Source organism: Emydura macquarii, unplaced genomic scaffold, assembly GCF_026122565.2.
Source record: "Emydura macquarii macquarii isolate MOO-44397 ecotype Brisbane River unplaced genomic scaffold, CSIRO-AGI_Emac_v2 contig_3603, whole genome shotgun sequence".
Lineage (NCBI taxonomy): Eukaryota > Metazoa > Chordata > Testudines > Chelidae > Emydura > Emydura macquarii.
In genome coordinates this window covers 7,293,965-7,311,757 of record NW_027133740.1, presented here as the reverse complement: position 1 = coordinate 7,311,757, position 17,793 = coordinate 7,293,965, and the positions used below count along the sequence as shown (strand labels likewise).

The 17,793-nt window shown below is 41.1% G+C and overlaps 1 protein-coding gene across 3 annotated transcripts in view; it reads right to left on the bottom strand.

The window, feature by feature from the left end:
* Positions 1-16,485, bottom strand: part of PLD1 (phospholipase D1) — a 94,103-nt gene extending 77,618 nt beyond the window's left edge. For all 3 annotated transcript variants that reach the window (XM_067536574.1, XM_067536575.1, XM_067536577.1), the window contains exon 1: positions 16,368-16,485. The gene's annotated coding sequence lies outside the window, so the exon portion shown is untranslated. The remainder of the gene's footprint in view (positions 1-16,367) is intronic.
* Positions 16,486-17,793: the final 1,308 nt, after the last annotated feature.

Genomic DNA, 17,793 nt, shown 5'->3' with positions numbered 1-17,793 from the left:
GTATTTAGCCTGGTGCGTTTGATGACTGGCTCTATAGAAAATGGAAGCATACTGTAAAATTCCAAATGCTTCCAGATCAGAATATACAGTCCACTAGAAAATATGGATCTCCCCATGCGCTCACATCACCAGACCAATTACTGACAGTCCAGAACAACACAGAGACGTTACTAATGTGATTTCGTATTGAATACAGGACCCGAAACTGCACCACTAATGTCAGTAAGAGCTCTACCTAGCCTGAAGGATCAAACCCTCAAACATATAAGATGACCGTACATTTAATTTCCCTTCACACAGTCATTATTCTGTACAATTATTTTACTAGGACTTTGCCACTTCTAGTATCTGGATCCACTAAGAGTGCCCACTAGCAGCATAACACTGTGTATTTATTCTATCTGCAGTTATATCTGGAAAGGAAACAGACTTTTCTTCAGTCTGAAGAGATGTGTTGTATCCTTCTGAATTCAGCCCAACGAATCATGCTGGCAGTTGACTAGAGCGCTTGCAAATGAGCACGGTTTGCATGGTCAAAGTTAATTCAGTCACATATAATGATTTTCCATCTTTATCGCCTGCTGTGCATGACCCAGTGACATTCAAAGTGGTATCGCCTGCTGTGCAGGTGATAAAGCCTTGATGAGAAGAAATGGCAAGGAAATGCCTCAGAGATTATGTCAAGGATGAATATATGCTAGGTGGGTTTGGAACGGATCGAAATATCTTCACCTTCCCTCCGTGCTTTACTGTGCCAGGCACAAGAGAGTCCTGCTTGTCAGAGGAATAGACATAATAAGTTAATCGGTAAACTATTAACGAATGTATTGAGCAGTTATTTGCTAGAGGCTGAAGCAGGCCTGATTGCCAGTGGATAACTTGGGGAAGAAATCTGGTTTGGCTACATCTGCTTTCACAGGAGCATCCAGATAGTGCAAGTCAGCAGAGTGGAGCTGGCACAGGCAGCAGTAGGGGTGATAATTTGCTGCTGGTACAGACAATTCCCCTGGAACAAAGCAGGGGCAGAGAAGAAAGTATGGCTCCCTGAGCCACAATTCTCTCCCTGGGATGGGGCAACAACACGCACTCCTCACTATAGGCTGTCCCTGTGTCAAAATCTAGCCCACCCACCACAAATTACCAGCTCAAGACTCTACCTATTTCTTGGCCCCCTCCAACATCCCCCAAAAGTGACCTACTTAAGGGCTAACCAAAATGGCAGCTCCCAAGCACAGTGGCTGCTACGGAGTTGCTGCCACGAGGAGCAACTTGCTGGAAAGGCAGCAGGGAGGCGTGAGGAGTAAGCAAAGCCATGGCTCTTCCCCACTGCATGTCAACCATCAAAACCAGCTGGCCACACATTACCCCTCCACATACACACACAGCACAACCAAAGAGCTCTAAGAAGCACTGGGAACCACTGAAAGGGCGGTTTGCCTCCATACGGTCCTTCGCAACGGGCAGCCTGTGCGCAACAGGGCCTGTTTAGCTCTCTAAAACGTTCACTGAGGAACGGTGGACTGGTTTGACCTGGTTTAAAACACCTGAATATTGTGAGCATGAAAATTTAATACCACTTTGAATGTCACTGAGTCATGTACTGCTTAGTGACTAAAAACAGAGAGGAAAAAATCCATTGAAAAAGCAAGGTGTGCAGTAGAGCAGAACTAATGGTAGAATGAAAAGAGAGAGAGAGAGACTGTGAAAACAGAATCAGAAAGGGCAGACAGAAAAATTCTAGGGAAAAAAGTAAATACTGTATATACGGCACCCCATTGTGCCAGGGTAGCTTCTAACAGAGTTTTTCTCTCTCTAATACACAGCTTGCTCTATCTGCCTCACATTGCCTGTCTGTCTATCACCACAGAATGTGAGTACAAGCTTCCCTCAACTTGCAAAACATATATTTGAAATCCTGACTAACCCTTGAGGGAAGGGTTTAATTACAAGAAGAAAGGATTGAACAAAAATTACCTTCATTAACCCTGAAAAGAGCGTGACAGGTTTGCAAAGTCTCAGACGAAGGGTTGCCAATCTTACAGTTTTGTCACGAGTCTCATGACAGTTTTTTAAACCCAGCGCCACGGGTCAGGTCATCACATGAGAATCTCAGCTTTCATTAACATAAAATGTTTCCTAGTCCTTGTGGTTGGGGGGACAAACTTGAAAATGTGGCCCTAAACGTTCAAAATCAGAAGGTAAATAAAAAGAGCTCAGATTAAAAAAAAAAAAACAAAGCCTTGTGATTTTTGCGGGCCTGGCTCAATTTTTAACACACCAGGTTGCAATACTACAGACTACATGAGATTCACTCATCCTCACTTTCTTCCATGATGTATATTATGTTAGCTAATCCATGTCCTTCATCATTTTGTAATGAGTTTATGATGCTGACACAAGCTTCTTTTAAACGCTTATCAACAAAAATAGGATAGCTTTAATTTAGGAAAAATTCCAGTTTACAATGCTGGTTGCCACTGCCAGGAAAAACATTTCCTGTTAAGGCTTGCCAGCATTTGATGCTGTGCATGCACTCCCATCCTCACTGAGAAAAGCACTCCCACAATCACTCTTCTCAGTTCTCATGACTTCTCTCCCAACCTAATGACATTTCAGTGAGGTTCGTTGGAAAACACCACGCCCGCAGTTCCCATTCTTGGTTGTGTCCTGCAGCGCACAATATTTTGGCAGGACGCCGTGTTAAAGCGTACTAATTCAGTTCCTGTGGAGTGTTCCCCGCAAAGGAGACAGGACTCATGATTTTCAGGGTCTTGAGCAAGAACAAGGGCAGTGAGGGAAAAGAAAGTAATTGAACTATGCATTCCCTTTCTTCCACATGTGCTGCTAGGAGCTGCTGCTGAGTTAATTCAGGACCTCATAAAGGCCCTCAAAGTACCCAATGCCCTCAATAATCACTTGCTCTGCTTGTGATGAACCTAATTCTGTCTACAGACTTCCCAATTCTTCATCTTCCAGTCTTGAAACTCTAGATCTGGGCTGCCTCTGCCTGTGGAAATACCCTCAGATCATAAGGATCTCTTTGCAAAGTTACTCCCACATCACCATAATAGAGTAAGTGCCTCCAGCTTAATACCTACACCCCTGGGAGAATGACACACAGTGTCATTTGGCAACCCCCCAGCAGGCAATGGGCATCCACAAGGAGGTCTTGAGTGTCTAAGGTCCCTCATATTCTCGGCTAAGTCTGAGTGCCACAGGAAAGCTAGTGTGTTTAAGGAGACCAAATTTGTAGACTTTCATCTAAACAAGATTCCTTGCCCTGTCTCACCTCACAGCTGTCATGTGCATGGAAGTTCCTGAAGGATATTTGCTATTTGGGAAGATACAAGCCTGGACCTTTGAGAATTTTAAGGAAAGGCTGTTGAGTTCAGCTGCAGGTTGAAGTTGATGGTATGGGCCTGGCTTGCACAGGAAGAGCAGATTGGGAACTCATCTCCTGGGAAGAAGAGATTATGTTATGAGGCCAAAAAAGGCCTCTTTTTAAGCCTAATTTTTAATGGGGCCTCAACCATATTTTATTGAAAATTACAGGCACTCGCAGGTGACAGACTCCATCACTTGTGCTCAAGTGAAAATGGATTTTACAGGTGGGGATTTTCAGAACTGCTCAGCTCTGGCCTAACTCTGCCCTACTGACTTCAGTGATAACAATTCCATCCATTTCAGTGAGGGCAAGTTGAGCTCGTTAGACACCGCCATCCAGTCACACTAAATGTGCTCTACACATATTTTGGCACGCTAGCACGCAGACAAAGCCACGTATGGAGACTCCTGTAAAAATCAGTCCCTTTAGGTGCAAAACCTGCATAGGCCAGATCAGACTCCACAGAGCTGCTGCAACAAAGCGGGGATTTTTTTTTTTAAAACACAGAACAGTCCCCAAAAGAGGAAGTCATTTAATGCTGTAAAACATCTCTATTAGTCCAATAAAAACTAGACTTGATCCAAAATTGGAATATCAAAACCAAACAGCCATCCAGTTTTGAATTCAGATTGGATCCTGGATCTAAATTTGATGACCTAGACCCACCGCTATTAAAAAATAAACATATTGCAAAATTGTTATTGAAAAGTAAAGCTCATGAATTAAATGAGAATATCTCTAGGAGCAGGAACTCAGTATCTTGTGCCTGATGACTTGTAGCTGCAGCCTTTCAGCTATATTGGTTTTGTATTATTGATTTCTAGAGTGCTTTTCGTGAGAGACACTTATTGGCAAGCAATGAATCAGCTAGTTCACATGAAGAGAATGCTTAACTGCTGACACCAGAAATCCTGTATGACTCAATCATATGGATCAGACTGGGCGTTGGTAGGGAGTTTATAGACCAGAATCTGCTGTAAATCACCAATAACTCCATGTAAATTCTGTATATATTATTATTCATTATTTGGTAGCACTAGGAGTCCTTATCATGGACCAAGATCCCATGGTGCTAGGTGCTGTACAAACACAGAACAAAGATAGTCCTCTGCTCCAAACAGCTTGCAATCTAAGTATAAGACAAGAGACAACGGATGGATGAAGGCAGATAGATGGGAGAATGCAAGAAAATAATGGTGGTCAACAAAATACGAAGTGGTCTTTGCACACCAGCTGACTCACCTCTACACTAGAAAAATTACCTTTTACTGATAGTGAGTATTAGCAACAGGTGAGCTGAATGAATGTTGAACACTCTTTATCTGCAAGTCTAGATAAGGACAAACCATATCCAACTCCATTCCAGAGAACGTGGTTAAATCTTGAAGAGGGTTGGTTCTGATGCTGTGGGTCAACGTCTAGCTGAAACAAATTCTTTCATCTTTCATCTGCACAATTCTTAATCACTGATGCCATAAACACTCATCATCATGGTGGCAATAAATGAATAACTTAGAAATAACTCTTTATGGACACAATTAAGTGTCTGTTACAAACTTGACCCCATTCTACACTTGTGACTTCTTTCCTCATGCATGTTTTCCCCCACTGGTTCATTTCACTTTTTTTTTAAATCTCCTCTCTGTGTTAACAATTGATCATCTTACCTTTACATGCATCAATGTGCATTGTCTCATCAGTGATTATTGAAAAGAAAAGTGAGAAATGCACCAGTTTTCCACTGCACTCAGCACATTTCTCCTGGGATCTGCCTCAGAGTCACGCTGTTCCCTTTCCAGTGGTTGTTTTTTGTTTCAATGTTTGCCAAGCATGAATGTTTATAGAAGAACACCTGATTCTGATCTTGCAATAATTTTACATGCTGTCACTCCACTGGCATCAACTATTATTCCAGATTTACACTGATTCAAGTGAGATCAGGATAAGGCGCTATATCTGGATACATTTTAAATTATTGTTTTCTTAAACCTATCATTTGCAAATGATGGGCCAGTTTCCCATCATGGTAGCTTTAATGGAACAATGCCAATTTATGCCATCTAAGAATCTGGCCCTTTAGCTTTAGGAATTGGTTTATATGAAAGCAGTTACATATGAAGAGAGCAGAATATTAATTGGTTTATAGACCTAAAACCCATTAGTGAGTTCCATAAATTCGAAGGATGCTCTGAGCAATGGATTTTGCATTTGAATCTCTGTCAAATCATGTACTCAGACAACTATGTAGTGGCTACACATAATTAAGTTCATAAGAATAAGCTATTCCTTCCAAAGTCAATAGTAACTAATTTGCTAAACTGGCTCCAGAGCTGCCTTAAAAAAAAAAAATGCATATTTCTTCTTCAGTGATCTTCCAGGGGACTCATGCCGATCTGAGGCTAGCTGTTTTAGCAGAATACCAGCATATCACCAACCAGTAATGACTGCTACCAGCCCCTCAAATACGTAATTTGTCCAGAATTTTGGAGAGCGGCTGACAAGTTGGAGAATTTAACTCTACATAAACAGGGAAGAACTAACTACATAATTTACAGAAGTACTTTCCAAACAACTGTGTTTAACTGGCCAAGGTCATGGCATTTTCCTGTTTGCCTGTCTGTCTGTCTAATGCAATAACTTCCAAATACTGCATCTGATCAATTCAAAAATTTCAGGAAATATTCTAGGCATCAACAGGCAGAATCTGATGGATTTTAGTGAAAATTGGAAAACCAGAAGTGGAAAGTGGGAGACACATGGAGCTTCTGCCTGCTAGTCCCACAGCTTCAACTGAACCACCTCAGTAACTGTGGATAGATCAATGAATCAGTTGAAGGCAGCCATTAATACCTTCCTGCATAACACCCCGCCCCGTCTCAGCTCTGTCATCCTCTCAATATTTGAGATCCTACATTATTTATTTTCCAGACAGAAAGAAAAGAAGGGTGGTGGGAAATGGAGGGACGGGGAGAATGGGAATGCACACAGCACCCCTGCCATGAGGGGGAAGAATGGGGACCCTGGCATGACGGGAAGTTGGAATGGGGGCACACTGAACCCCTGGCGTGAAGGGAAGAAGAATGGGGGATAATTGTGTGGGGGACTGAAGACATGGGGGACACACATCTGCCATAGGGGAAGGGAGGGCATGGGGAAGGCAAGGGGGGCACACAGCACCCCTGGCATGTGCAGAGGGTGAAGCTGGGAGGGCGCAGGCTCTTTTCAGCTATACTTTTTACAGAAAACTTAATACTAATGAACCATATTTTAACGTGAGGCCACAACTTTCGGTTTTCATTCATTCTGTTATTTATTTGTATAGCTGAAATACCTAGAGGACCCAAGGACGCAGGCTCCCTAAGATCACCACAATATACACACATAATGAAAAACGGTCCTTGCCTCCAGAAGCCGATAATTTAAGTAAATACTATGAAACAACAGTGGATACAAACACACACAGCTGCTATTTTGCATTCTCACATCGCTTGCTTACCCTCAACCATGCCTAATACTGATAGCCGGCCAACCCTGCAGTTCATGAGGAATATAACTATGAGCTATGGACTGTCTCCCTCTGTGCACAGAACTCCCATTGATTTCACTGGCAGTGTCTTGCATGGATCAATGGTACTGTGAAGTCTTGTGAACCACGGCATTTAGCCCTTTCTTTAGCAAATTAAAGTTATATGTCCCTCTTCTAGCTAAACCAAATGCCTGAAAACGTCATATTCACAAACACGGGTTCTACATGCAGCAGCAGCTCATGCACCACCAGGCTAGATATGTGCTCCTTTGAACTGGGAATCCGCATGTTTACTGTTGTTTTTCCTACCAAGTTGTCTCTACAAAGGGATTTGAGATGTGAGCCTCCAATCCTTACATAAGTAGTCCCTACTTATATGGGCACTCCCCCTGTCTTTAAGGGGACTGCTAGTCAAATTAAGGACTACTTGTGTCAGCAAGGGATGCAGAATTGGGGAATGCGATCAGTTTTGGAAAATACTGGAAGATATGCACAAAAGGAATTGCAAACTGGGCTCATGTATCAAAACAGACATCCCGCAGGCTTTTGCATAGTGTCCTGCGGCTCTCAGGAAGACTTTTGTTATATGGGTATTTTTGGGCCTCTAGGTTTGCATTAGAAATTGTGACAAACTGTTGACAAGAACAGGCACTTACATTACGGGCTTATTAATTGGAGACACGGCACTAAAGAAGTCAATACCAAAAAGGGAGGGGAAGGGAAGAGAGGTATTGAGAGAGAGAAGGGGACTAGGATGCATTTTCTGAATTAAAGATTAACTGACCATTATGAAATTTAAATGGTTAGTTTCCAATTTCAGTTACATTGGTGTAAATCCAGAATGTCTGCATTAGCTTCAGATTTGCACCTGTTCAACTGAAATCAGAAATGGGCCTATTAAATGGTAAACCTGTTCATTATAAATAAAGAGCTGGCGGAACAGAATAGGAGTCTGCGTGTTTCTTGATTAAATAAAACTAAACATTTGCAGATGTATGCAAAGTAGCATATCATACATGGATAAACATTGCCGGCAGAAATCTTTTTAGGATTCCTTAAAACAAAACATAATTGTCTTATAGATTATTACATCATCAAGGAAACAACAGCATCCTAAATATTGCCAATATAAATGTATAACCCACTAGCCCTGTTGTCAAGTGGTTACCTACACATGTTCAGTAACATAATAACTGATTAAATATTACTTCTTGTCAATTGTTGTGTCCATTTGGAGCGCTACTGCTCAGCAGGCTTTCAATGGACAATTCTGGCAAATACAAAAGAAATACTTGGGGATAAAGGGAAACAAAATACACAGGGGCTCAGACATAGACACTTACATCTTTTTTTCTTCTTTTCCCAGTGAAAAATGGCCAAATTGCCACAAAATCTCATTAAAAATTCAGCATGATCAAGCCAAATCTTAGGAATTTCTCTCTCAGTAGACATTTCAAAGTAGCCATGGACCATCTGTTCTACTGTAAGGGTCTGATCCAAAGCTCCTGGAAGTCAGTGGGAATCTTTGCATTTACTTTGGATCAGGCCCTTAGAACACTGATTTTTGATATATAGTAAATTAAATGTTCTTTTCAAAAGAATGTGTTTCGTAGGATTTCATATTTTCAGATTTTACAGTTTTTTAAGGATCAGTCCAAACAATCTTTACCACACAAGGATTGCATGGTCACGCACTCAGAAAGCTGATAAGAAAGACCACAGACAAATTTCTGCATGAAAAGTATGTGTGTTACATACCTTTTCTTCAGGATAGCATTCTCTTTAGATTGTTTCCATGGCCCTTTAAACATGACAGATATGTAACAGTTGCAATTCACTAGGCAAATCTGAGTGCTGACATGTTAAGTGTCTCTGAATGAGCATTCAGGAAAATAGCAAACAATACATGTTTTGCATTCTTTATAGAAACATACCAAAGGAACCACCTAACCATATTTTCCTGAAAGATTTCAGCATTGAATAAAGAGAGCACATCTGTACAAAATAAAATGACTCTACTAGCTATTTATTCTCCTGTGTAACAGAACAATACTAAAGTTCAATCCCTCTCAACCCAAATATATCCCTGTTTCATTTATATAGTGACATCACTTGACATCACAATGTGTTGTCGTGGAAATGATTAGGTTATCACCAGTTATTTATACCCTACCAGTGGTGCGCATTATTATTATTACCATTTTAGTCTCTTTGTACCATGGGTGTCCAGCGGCCTCAATCAGAAATGGGGCCAACTTGTAGTAAGTAATAGGTAAAAGACAATCACTGCCCCCAATTTCATAAAGAAAGAAAAAAAAGGCTGAGAAACAAACATGTCTACGTGATTCAGAATAACAGACAAAAACGGTATCATTTCAAAGACTTGGAGAAGTATCTGGGGAGCAAGTATCTGGTTCAAGACATGCATGAAACGGTGGCCAGGAAAAGCAAGTATACGGTGAATCATCCACCTGCACAGGTTTGGACAAAGAATGCCAGAGAGCTGATCTGTTGAGTAATACTGCCTTTTGTTTCCTTGCACTGCAATGCTGGTTTGTGATAAAGATCTGCTTTTCAGTCTCCAAGTCACCTTCTTTATCCCTTGTATATCCAGAAACATTAGGTACAAGTAGGTCTGATCCTCTGTTCTCCTGCACACTGTGTAATCATTTGCATCACCAAGAAGAGAGCAGGTGTAAAACATTATATACCCATTTTGTACTGGTGTAAATAACAAACACCAGGTTGAGAGCAACAAAAAACAATAAAAACATTGTGTTTTTATATGGAGCCACTCAGCCTTGGTCTACCCTTAAAATGTAGATCAACCTAGCTACATCGCTCAGAAAAAAATCACATCCCTGAGCATCACAGTTAAGTAGACCTAACCCCCAGCATAAGAATCCTTTCATCAACCTAGCTACCGCTGCTCAGGGAGGTGGATTATGTACATCAGTGGGAAAATCCCTTCCATCAATATAGGAAACATCTACACTCCAAGCACTACCGCAGCATAGTTGCCCTAAGTCAAGAACATAATGGCTTGAGTCCCCTTCCACTGATGTGAAAAAGGTTAACATTTTTTTTTTAAATTTAAATTGAAACAAAAACTTTTTGATTGACCGGATGTGAATTTTTTTTTTTTTTAATTATTGGTTCATGAAAACTTTCAAGATTTTGATTCTTGTCCCGTTTCAGGATGGGAAAAAATGTTGAAATCTTGAAACGTTCATGGGACAGGAAAATCTTGTCCCGCAGCTCCAACCACAAGTCAGCTTGTTCAGCATGGGAAACAGAAAGATGCCTGTATATAACACGTGTGTCTTGTCTATTTAGATTACAGGGTTTTCAGCGCACTCTGTCTCTTACTCCATGGCTCTATCTTCACTGCCAAAAAGGTGCGTTTTTACAGCAAGATAACTAATTCGAGTTAGCTACTGCTGTAAAATCTTGAAGACAAGCACAGGGGAGACTTTTTAACCTCAGTGTAGCTAGTCATGGTCAATACTATACCCCCCCCCCACTAATGAGTTTACCTAGACTAAGGTAAAAGCTACTTGAGCCTTGTCTCTCTAGCATTGTGCTTGTGCACATGTGTTAATGGTTGGTAGATGTAAGAACAGAAAGACAGCAAGCCAAGGGGATAAAGAGGAAAAAATATTGCAAAAAACAGTCAGTAAAACAAGAGGAGCAAAAAAAGGTGTGAACTATTGCCCTCATAGGAGTGCTGAGACCATTGAAATATTAATATTAGATAGTCCGGAGAAAATCAAATAAACTGTTTCGTTTAGAAACACCACACCCACCTATCAGATTAGGACCAATATATTTACATCAGCCCCAACTTCAGGTTATGTCTTCACTGCAAAAGACAGTCTGTGTATATACTGAGGTCTGGTATACACTACAGACCTATGTTGGTATAAATATGTCACTCAGGCATGTGAAAAATCCACACCCCTGAGCGACATAGTTATACTGACCTTACCTCCCTCCTGCCCCCCATGTAAGCAGTGCTATGTCCGCGGGGACACAATTACTGCCTCTTGAGGAGGTGGATTAGTGATGCAGCTGTGCCGATGCAGTGTTTTACGTGTGGATCTGCCCTGAAAGAGAGAGCTGCCTCAAGTTAGCTATCTTAATATAAAAATCTACACCTTTCGGACAGTGAAGAAATAGCCATTACAATGCCTAGCACAATGGGACTTTTGGGCACTACTATAATACAAATAAGTAATAATGCATTACTTCTGTGTTACTTTATCACTTGGTCCCGTCCCTAACCTCAATATTAGCAAATTTTGGTTCAAACACAATGTCTTGGATGGTAGGGTCCTTCCCTGCCTTTGTCCAACTGAATGATAGAGTTATTTTGTATACACTGAGTTTTTGTTCTTTTAGGCATAGATGACTCATGTTTCTTCCTGCATCTCACCTTTCTCCTCCTTTATGGAGGAGCAGAAATATAACTAGGATACATTTGCCTAGTCACAGATGGTTTAGGGGCTTTCTGTTCTCATGCATCCACCAAACAAAAAACACACACGCACAAGGACAAACTCAAAGAACTCACTTTCCACTCCTAGTTAGACAGATGGTTTTCTCAGAGATTAGAACGCCTCTGAAAAATACTAGAGTGGGCGAGTTGTCTGACAAATGAAAAACAGGTTTGGGTTTTGACTTTTTAATCTTCCATTTATATTGACTTTAATGATCTAGAAAGCAGCTGTAGGCAGCATGTTCTTGGGACGTGTGAAATGACTGAGCCAGGTTTGACTTAAGCCTGATCTTGACACTACATGGAACCCCTAGGATAGTAACACTGAACAATGTACAACTCCAGTGTTCCAAGCTCTCATGATTTTATAGCAAGTCTTACGATAGTTGGTGGTGGTAAGTCCCCAGCTCCGGGAATCCATCTGATTAGGTGAGAATCTCAGCTTCCATTTAAAAAAAATAAATAAAGTTTCTAAGCCCTAATGGTTGCAGAGAAAAACTTGAAAATGTGAATCCTAAAGGTTCAAACACCAGAAAGCAAATAAAAATAACTCAGTTTTTTGGGGTTTTTTTTAAGTCTCATACTTTTAAAGCCGATCTCATGATTATGGCGTGATTTAACTCAATTTTTTTAACTACTAGGGCAGTACTTGGCAATACTAAGATCTCATATAGGCATCTGTTCCTGTGCAAATGCATATGTTTGCATATTATTGATGGGCGGACAGTGCTGCTATACCACCCTCAGCACAGAAGGAATGGAGCTGTGGGAGGAAGGAGAGAAATGAGCTTGCCCTCTCCTCCTCTCACTGTTTCTCCTGCTGCTGCTTCCCCACTCAGTGCAGCACAGCAGCTAGCTTGAGTGGAGAGAGGAAGGAAGCCCAGAAAATGTTTTAGGAGGATGAGGAGCAGAATCAGGGGATGTACTCAGAACACTTGTCAACTGTAAACCTTTCCAGGACAGTGTGTGTCTTCTCTTGTGCCTTGCCCGGCATAGCATTGGCGCTTCATGAAAAATAACTGCACGCGAAAGCCTGCTGTCTTTACTCGCTGTTCACTCCATCCTAAACTCTAGTTGATGTCAACAGCAGTTTGCTTGAGTGAGTAAAAACTGTGTAAAGATCAGCAAACCTTACTGTCCCTTCCTGCAGGGAAACATGCAGGAGGGGCAAAAGGAGGAAAAAGCTCTACAAATTCCCTCACTGGGTTTTCAACCATTTGTCCCACTGGGACTGAGGGGCCTCCCCACAAATCCAATGGTTTCAGCAAAAAGCCAGGGCTATCTAGATCTAGGCTCTGTTTTAGAGGGCAAAGGAGAAGCTGTGGGAAAAATCAGTGGGAACCCCATCTTAGCGGGACTAACTGGAGTCCCTCTCCCAGACCACCTGCTGCTCCCGCTCACCGTTCTGCAAGGCTACTCCCTTCCCTTCTCATTCACAAGTAAATGCAAACAGGATTGACAGCGTGTGTGTGTGTGTATTGTGGTCGTACATCTAGTGACACTTGTTTTTATTAATGAAACCAAAGTCCATGATAGCAGTAAACAGAGCAAACAGGTTTTCTGGAAATATCATGCAGTTGTCAACATTGGGTCATCTATTTCTCTTGTGTTAAACAAAATCAAGCTCAGTCTCTTGCCCAGGTAAACAGAAATATTGATCTCCAGATGGGGCTTTATGTCATTCTCTCCTGACTTATGGTGAACTTGTGATGGACCGAACCAGAAACATTTATGTGAAGCATCCCTCTCTCTGTGCCCTGCCTTCCAGAGCAAACTAAACCAGATCTGAACTTGCCTTTGCTTTTGTCAGGATGAAAGCCTCACCAACAAGGCTGTGTAAGAACCTAAACCAAAACGTGACTTCCTCTGTGCATCTCTAGCCATCACGCAAGAGCATTTTGATGGCTAAGGAGCGAGTCATGTTCAGTCCCTCAGGGTGAGTTTCCACAGCCCAGGGCCAGGGAGGGCCAGGTAACAGGGGAGGAAATGTTGTTTTAAAAAAAAAAAAAAAAAAAAAAAAAAAAGAGTCAGTAAAACAAAATCTCCAAAAAAGGTGTGAACTGCTTTCCTCATAGATGTGCCAAGTAAGTGAGACCATTCAAATGGTAACATTAGAGAGTCCAGAAAACACACACCCAGGAAGGAAATCAGACCATTTTATTTACCAGTGTCACACACCTGCCATTCAGTTTTAGGACCACCACATTTATATTCAGCCCCACACTCAGGCAAATAAAAAGTGTGCTCTTAATTCAGGTGAGCAAACCTGTGTCTGCTAACGCAGGATAAAATAGCAGTGAAAACATGGCAATTTGCCTTTAACTCCGATTATCAGTACAAACAACACCAGGTTCCTCCATAGGCTTTAACTCAAACTGCTAATCTGAATTAAAAGGTGAGTTGTCATGTCTTCGGCACTGTTTTAATCTGAATTAGCTAACCAGAATGAGAAATGCACCTTTTTAAGGATGTGTCTTCACTGCAAAAAATAGGCATGCTTTACAATGACATACCCATCTCAGTGTAAAAACACCCCATTTTGCAGTGAAGACTTAGCATAAGAGGCCAGTGAGGAGGACCTTAATGATAGAACAAGTTAAACTATTGCCTGTTTGGGGGCTTTTTTTGACTATTTTTGGAAAAGGGTGTCTTCCAGATCCCAATTCAATGTAAGCAGGGAAGACATTCTTAGAAACTTGAATAAGTATAAAGGCCTTTGATTTTTAAATAAAAGCTGAAGTTTAGAGTCAATAAAAATCTGTGGCAATACCAGTAAAATGCATATTTTATGCTTTGGAATCTCCAGCAGGTTTGCTAATTGATTTAAGACAGCGGTTTCCAAACTGTGGTATGCATACCACCAGTGGTACGCAGGCCACCTCCCAATGATATATGTCCACTGACTAATTAAGGCCTGGTCTACACTTACCGTGAAATTCAGTGGCAGTCAACGGGAGATACGCAAGCTATGTAGCTAGATACGTATCTACGTAGCCGGTGTACCCCCCGTCGACTTCTTAAATTCTAATAAACACAGCGTCCCCACTACACTGCACCGATGGGAAATACCCTCCCAACACTTCGGTTTTAAGATGATTTTCATACACAGTCTGTTTATAAAAAATGGATGGTGGTACTACAGGTAGTGGCATTTTATGTTGGTGGTGCGCAACGTGGTAGAATGTGGGAACCGCCGATTTAAGATAATTTCTACCAGACTGCAGAGTTAACAATTGAGTGGAAAAAAAGTGTTGTCAATTTGTACTAGATGGACAAAATATGCAAAACTGCATCTATTTTCTTCGCTTTTCTATGAAGTCACTTGTAAAAAATCCCTGGTTGAGGAGGGCAATCCCATTGCAAATCATTTCTGTAAAGCAGACACACCCACATTAAAAAGAAAACTTCATAAAATTTTCTGGGTTAACTATGTCAGACCCTCACCTGTTGTTACTGTTACACAGCTAGTAAAATGTTATGGTTGTGACATATGATCTATTCTGCTTCATGACAGAGCGGATCATTTCACAAGAAAAGAGTAACACGCTGTAGCTGCAGCAATATTTTACAAAAAGTAGCAGTTGTTTTGAAGAACAAAATTGTGACTGCAAAAAATTGCTCTGTCATCAACTGTGAGCCACACTAGGTATAGGCCTAACTCCATTAGCTACAGCACACTTACAGGGGTATCTTTAATGGAAGAAGTGCATGTTTCTGGGAAATGAAAGAACAGTTTAGGCACAGTAAATCTTTTCCAGCAGCACCAGCAGGGACACACCCACATAAAAAATTTCCCACGCTCCTCAAATGGGGACTTTTAAACTATGTATCTTGACTAAAACAAATATCTGAACAGGTTTTGGATCAGGTCCCATGAGATGGATTTTCATTTTATAAGATTATAATGAAACAGAAGGGGTCAAACTTTACTCATAGCTATTTCCATGTAACGTTAATGACTTCAATAAAGTTGCACTGGTGCAATTAAGAGCAGTATCTGGAGCAGGAGTATCTGTAGATACTAATTCATAATACACATACATATTCTTATTTTGTATGGTCAGCCAAATTCAGCCTGAGTGAAAGAAGCTGCAACAACTCCCCTAAATTGTCAGTGGAGTTGCACTAGGTCTCAAATTGGGTAGCGTTCATGCCTAGTATTTAATGCTTAGCGCCTTCCAAGATCTGGCTCCAGTTTTGGGGACAGAGCATCTTAAACTCACATCAAGCAAAGGAACAGTAATACAAACAGGTAAAGAAACCTCAGCCTGAGTAATCAAATTGTTCTTCCTCCAGATCCTTAGTTCAGCAGCAGTGGTTATTCAAATGCATCAAAAGAAATGTACACTTCCACCCAATATTCACCCAATGCTGAAATGACTGTTTCACTGACCCTCTGAAACTACGCTGGCTGAAGTGCAGCACACACCTAATTCAGCGTACAGGACATCTACAGGAGATGCTCAAGTTCACAATAAAATATTGCACTGTTTGAAACTATTAAGACACGAATAATTTTCAGGGAATGCAAAACACGCACCGCTTCCATTTTGACTTCAGTGGGGATGGGGTACTCAGCATCACAGACAAAAAGTCAGTCCATACAATATTTAAAGTGTGAAGGTTACAAAGAAAAAAAGTCAGTCTAAAAGTGTGTTGTAAGGTTTTACAAGCAAGGGCAATACCTTTGAACTTGGCTTCCCAGCCTTTATGCAACTAAAAAAAAAAGGCAATATCCAATCCATGTATTAAAAGCATCATCACACATTTAAGTATTTTCCCTTTTCTTTCTGAAAATTCTAAAATTGCTACCACCACCCCCTCACCTCCAGCAGACAGAAAGCAATGATCTAACAGCATTACTTTATCAGCTGTTCCGCATTAGCTTGGCAATAAATACAGTGAAAGAAAAAGACATTTGGCAATCCGTGAATAACTTCAAACCTTTCTTTACTAACCTTCAGCCCCTGTGAAAGTAGGTGCTTCATGATGCTTTTAAAATGAAAACCCTCCTTTTCTATTAAGTGACTGTCCAGGCAATGTTACTATAAGAAAATAACCACACCGAAATCTGCACAGACAAGAAAAGCTGCGTCTTCCTAAGTGATTCAGTTCAAGTATTCAGGCTCACTCCCTCACGCAAATTGAAGTATGCCCAACCCACAAGTACTTTAGCCTATGAGCATTGAGAACCACTCCCCATATGTTAAGCAGAATATTGGGACACAGAGAGGGAGGGGAAAAAGCCACAGGCAGAGCAAGCTAATGATTTCTGCTACATTTTTATTTTATGTACTTGTTATTACAGCCAAACGTTAAATAAATGGTAAATGTTCAGGGACAAATTTGCTCTTAGTCCACACTGACATCTGTGTAACCGTATTGACTCAAGTTAATATACTCCAGCCTAACATTGGTGTAACTCCGAGGAGAATTTGGTCCTTACAGAAGGGAACAATTCTCTCCTCTGTCCTCTCCTCATATAAACTACATTTATTTTAACAAGGGAAATTCAGTTTTACAGCTACTGTAGTCAAGAAATAAGTATATTTGATTGGCAGAAGGGAGAGAATCATGCAAGTTCACAGTGAGTGAAATACACGTGATGTCATTCGTATATCACAAGCTAATAGCTATGGTCAGATTTGGGTCAGATTTGAGGAGCACTAGTATCCAAATGTTGAGCTTGTCAGATAATTTCAAGTGCACTTTCCCAAAGCCCTTTTTAATATGCAGAGTAGCAGATTTCTTGTAGCAAGAGAGAGACAGACAGACAGTATTTTAGTGCTTAGGGAGGCTCTGAACTGACAGTCAGGGAAACAAAAATCCTCCCTACACGTTATTATGTATATGACCATGGCATCTCAGAGCCCTAGCCATGGACTAGAACCCCACTGTGCTAGGTGCTGTTTAACACAGACCAGTCCTGGTAGAAATGCCTGAAACCTGTCTATACTACTACAGCTTCCACCACTGCAGCATCTTCACTGAAATTGTTAGAAAGTGTTGTAGTTATTGAGAAGGAAACACTTGTCTGCTAGGCACTAAACTACGACCATCAAACTTGCATCAGATAAAACAAGGGAACAGACACTGATCTGTTCTACTGAGGTAAATCCAGAGTAACTCCACTTACTTCACTGGTGTAAGTGAGATTAGAGTCCAGCCCCTGGACAAGATCCAAATAACCAGTAAAAGCTCCACTTTACAACAGCACTGAAATCATGTTAGCTGAACTGGTTGCATGTGCATTTAGTTCAACTTGGTTTAAACATGGTTTGTTTAGCCAGTGTGGACAGGTCCACGTGGCATTTAAAACCAAGTTTGAAAACCTTGACTGTGCTTCCCAACTGGTTTTAATTATTGCTTGTCTCAGACAGTTCA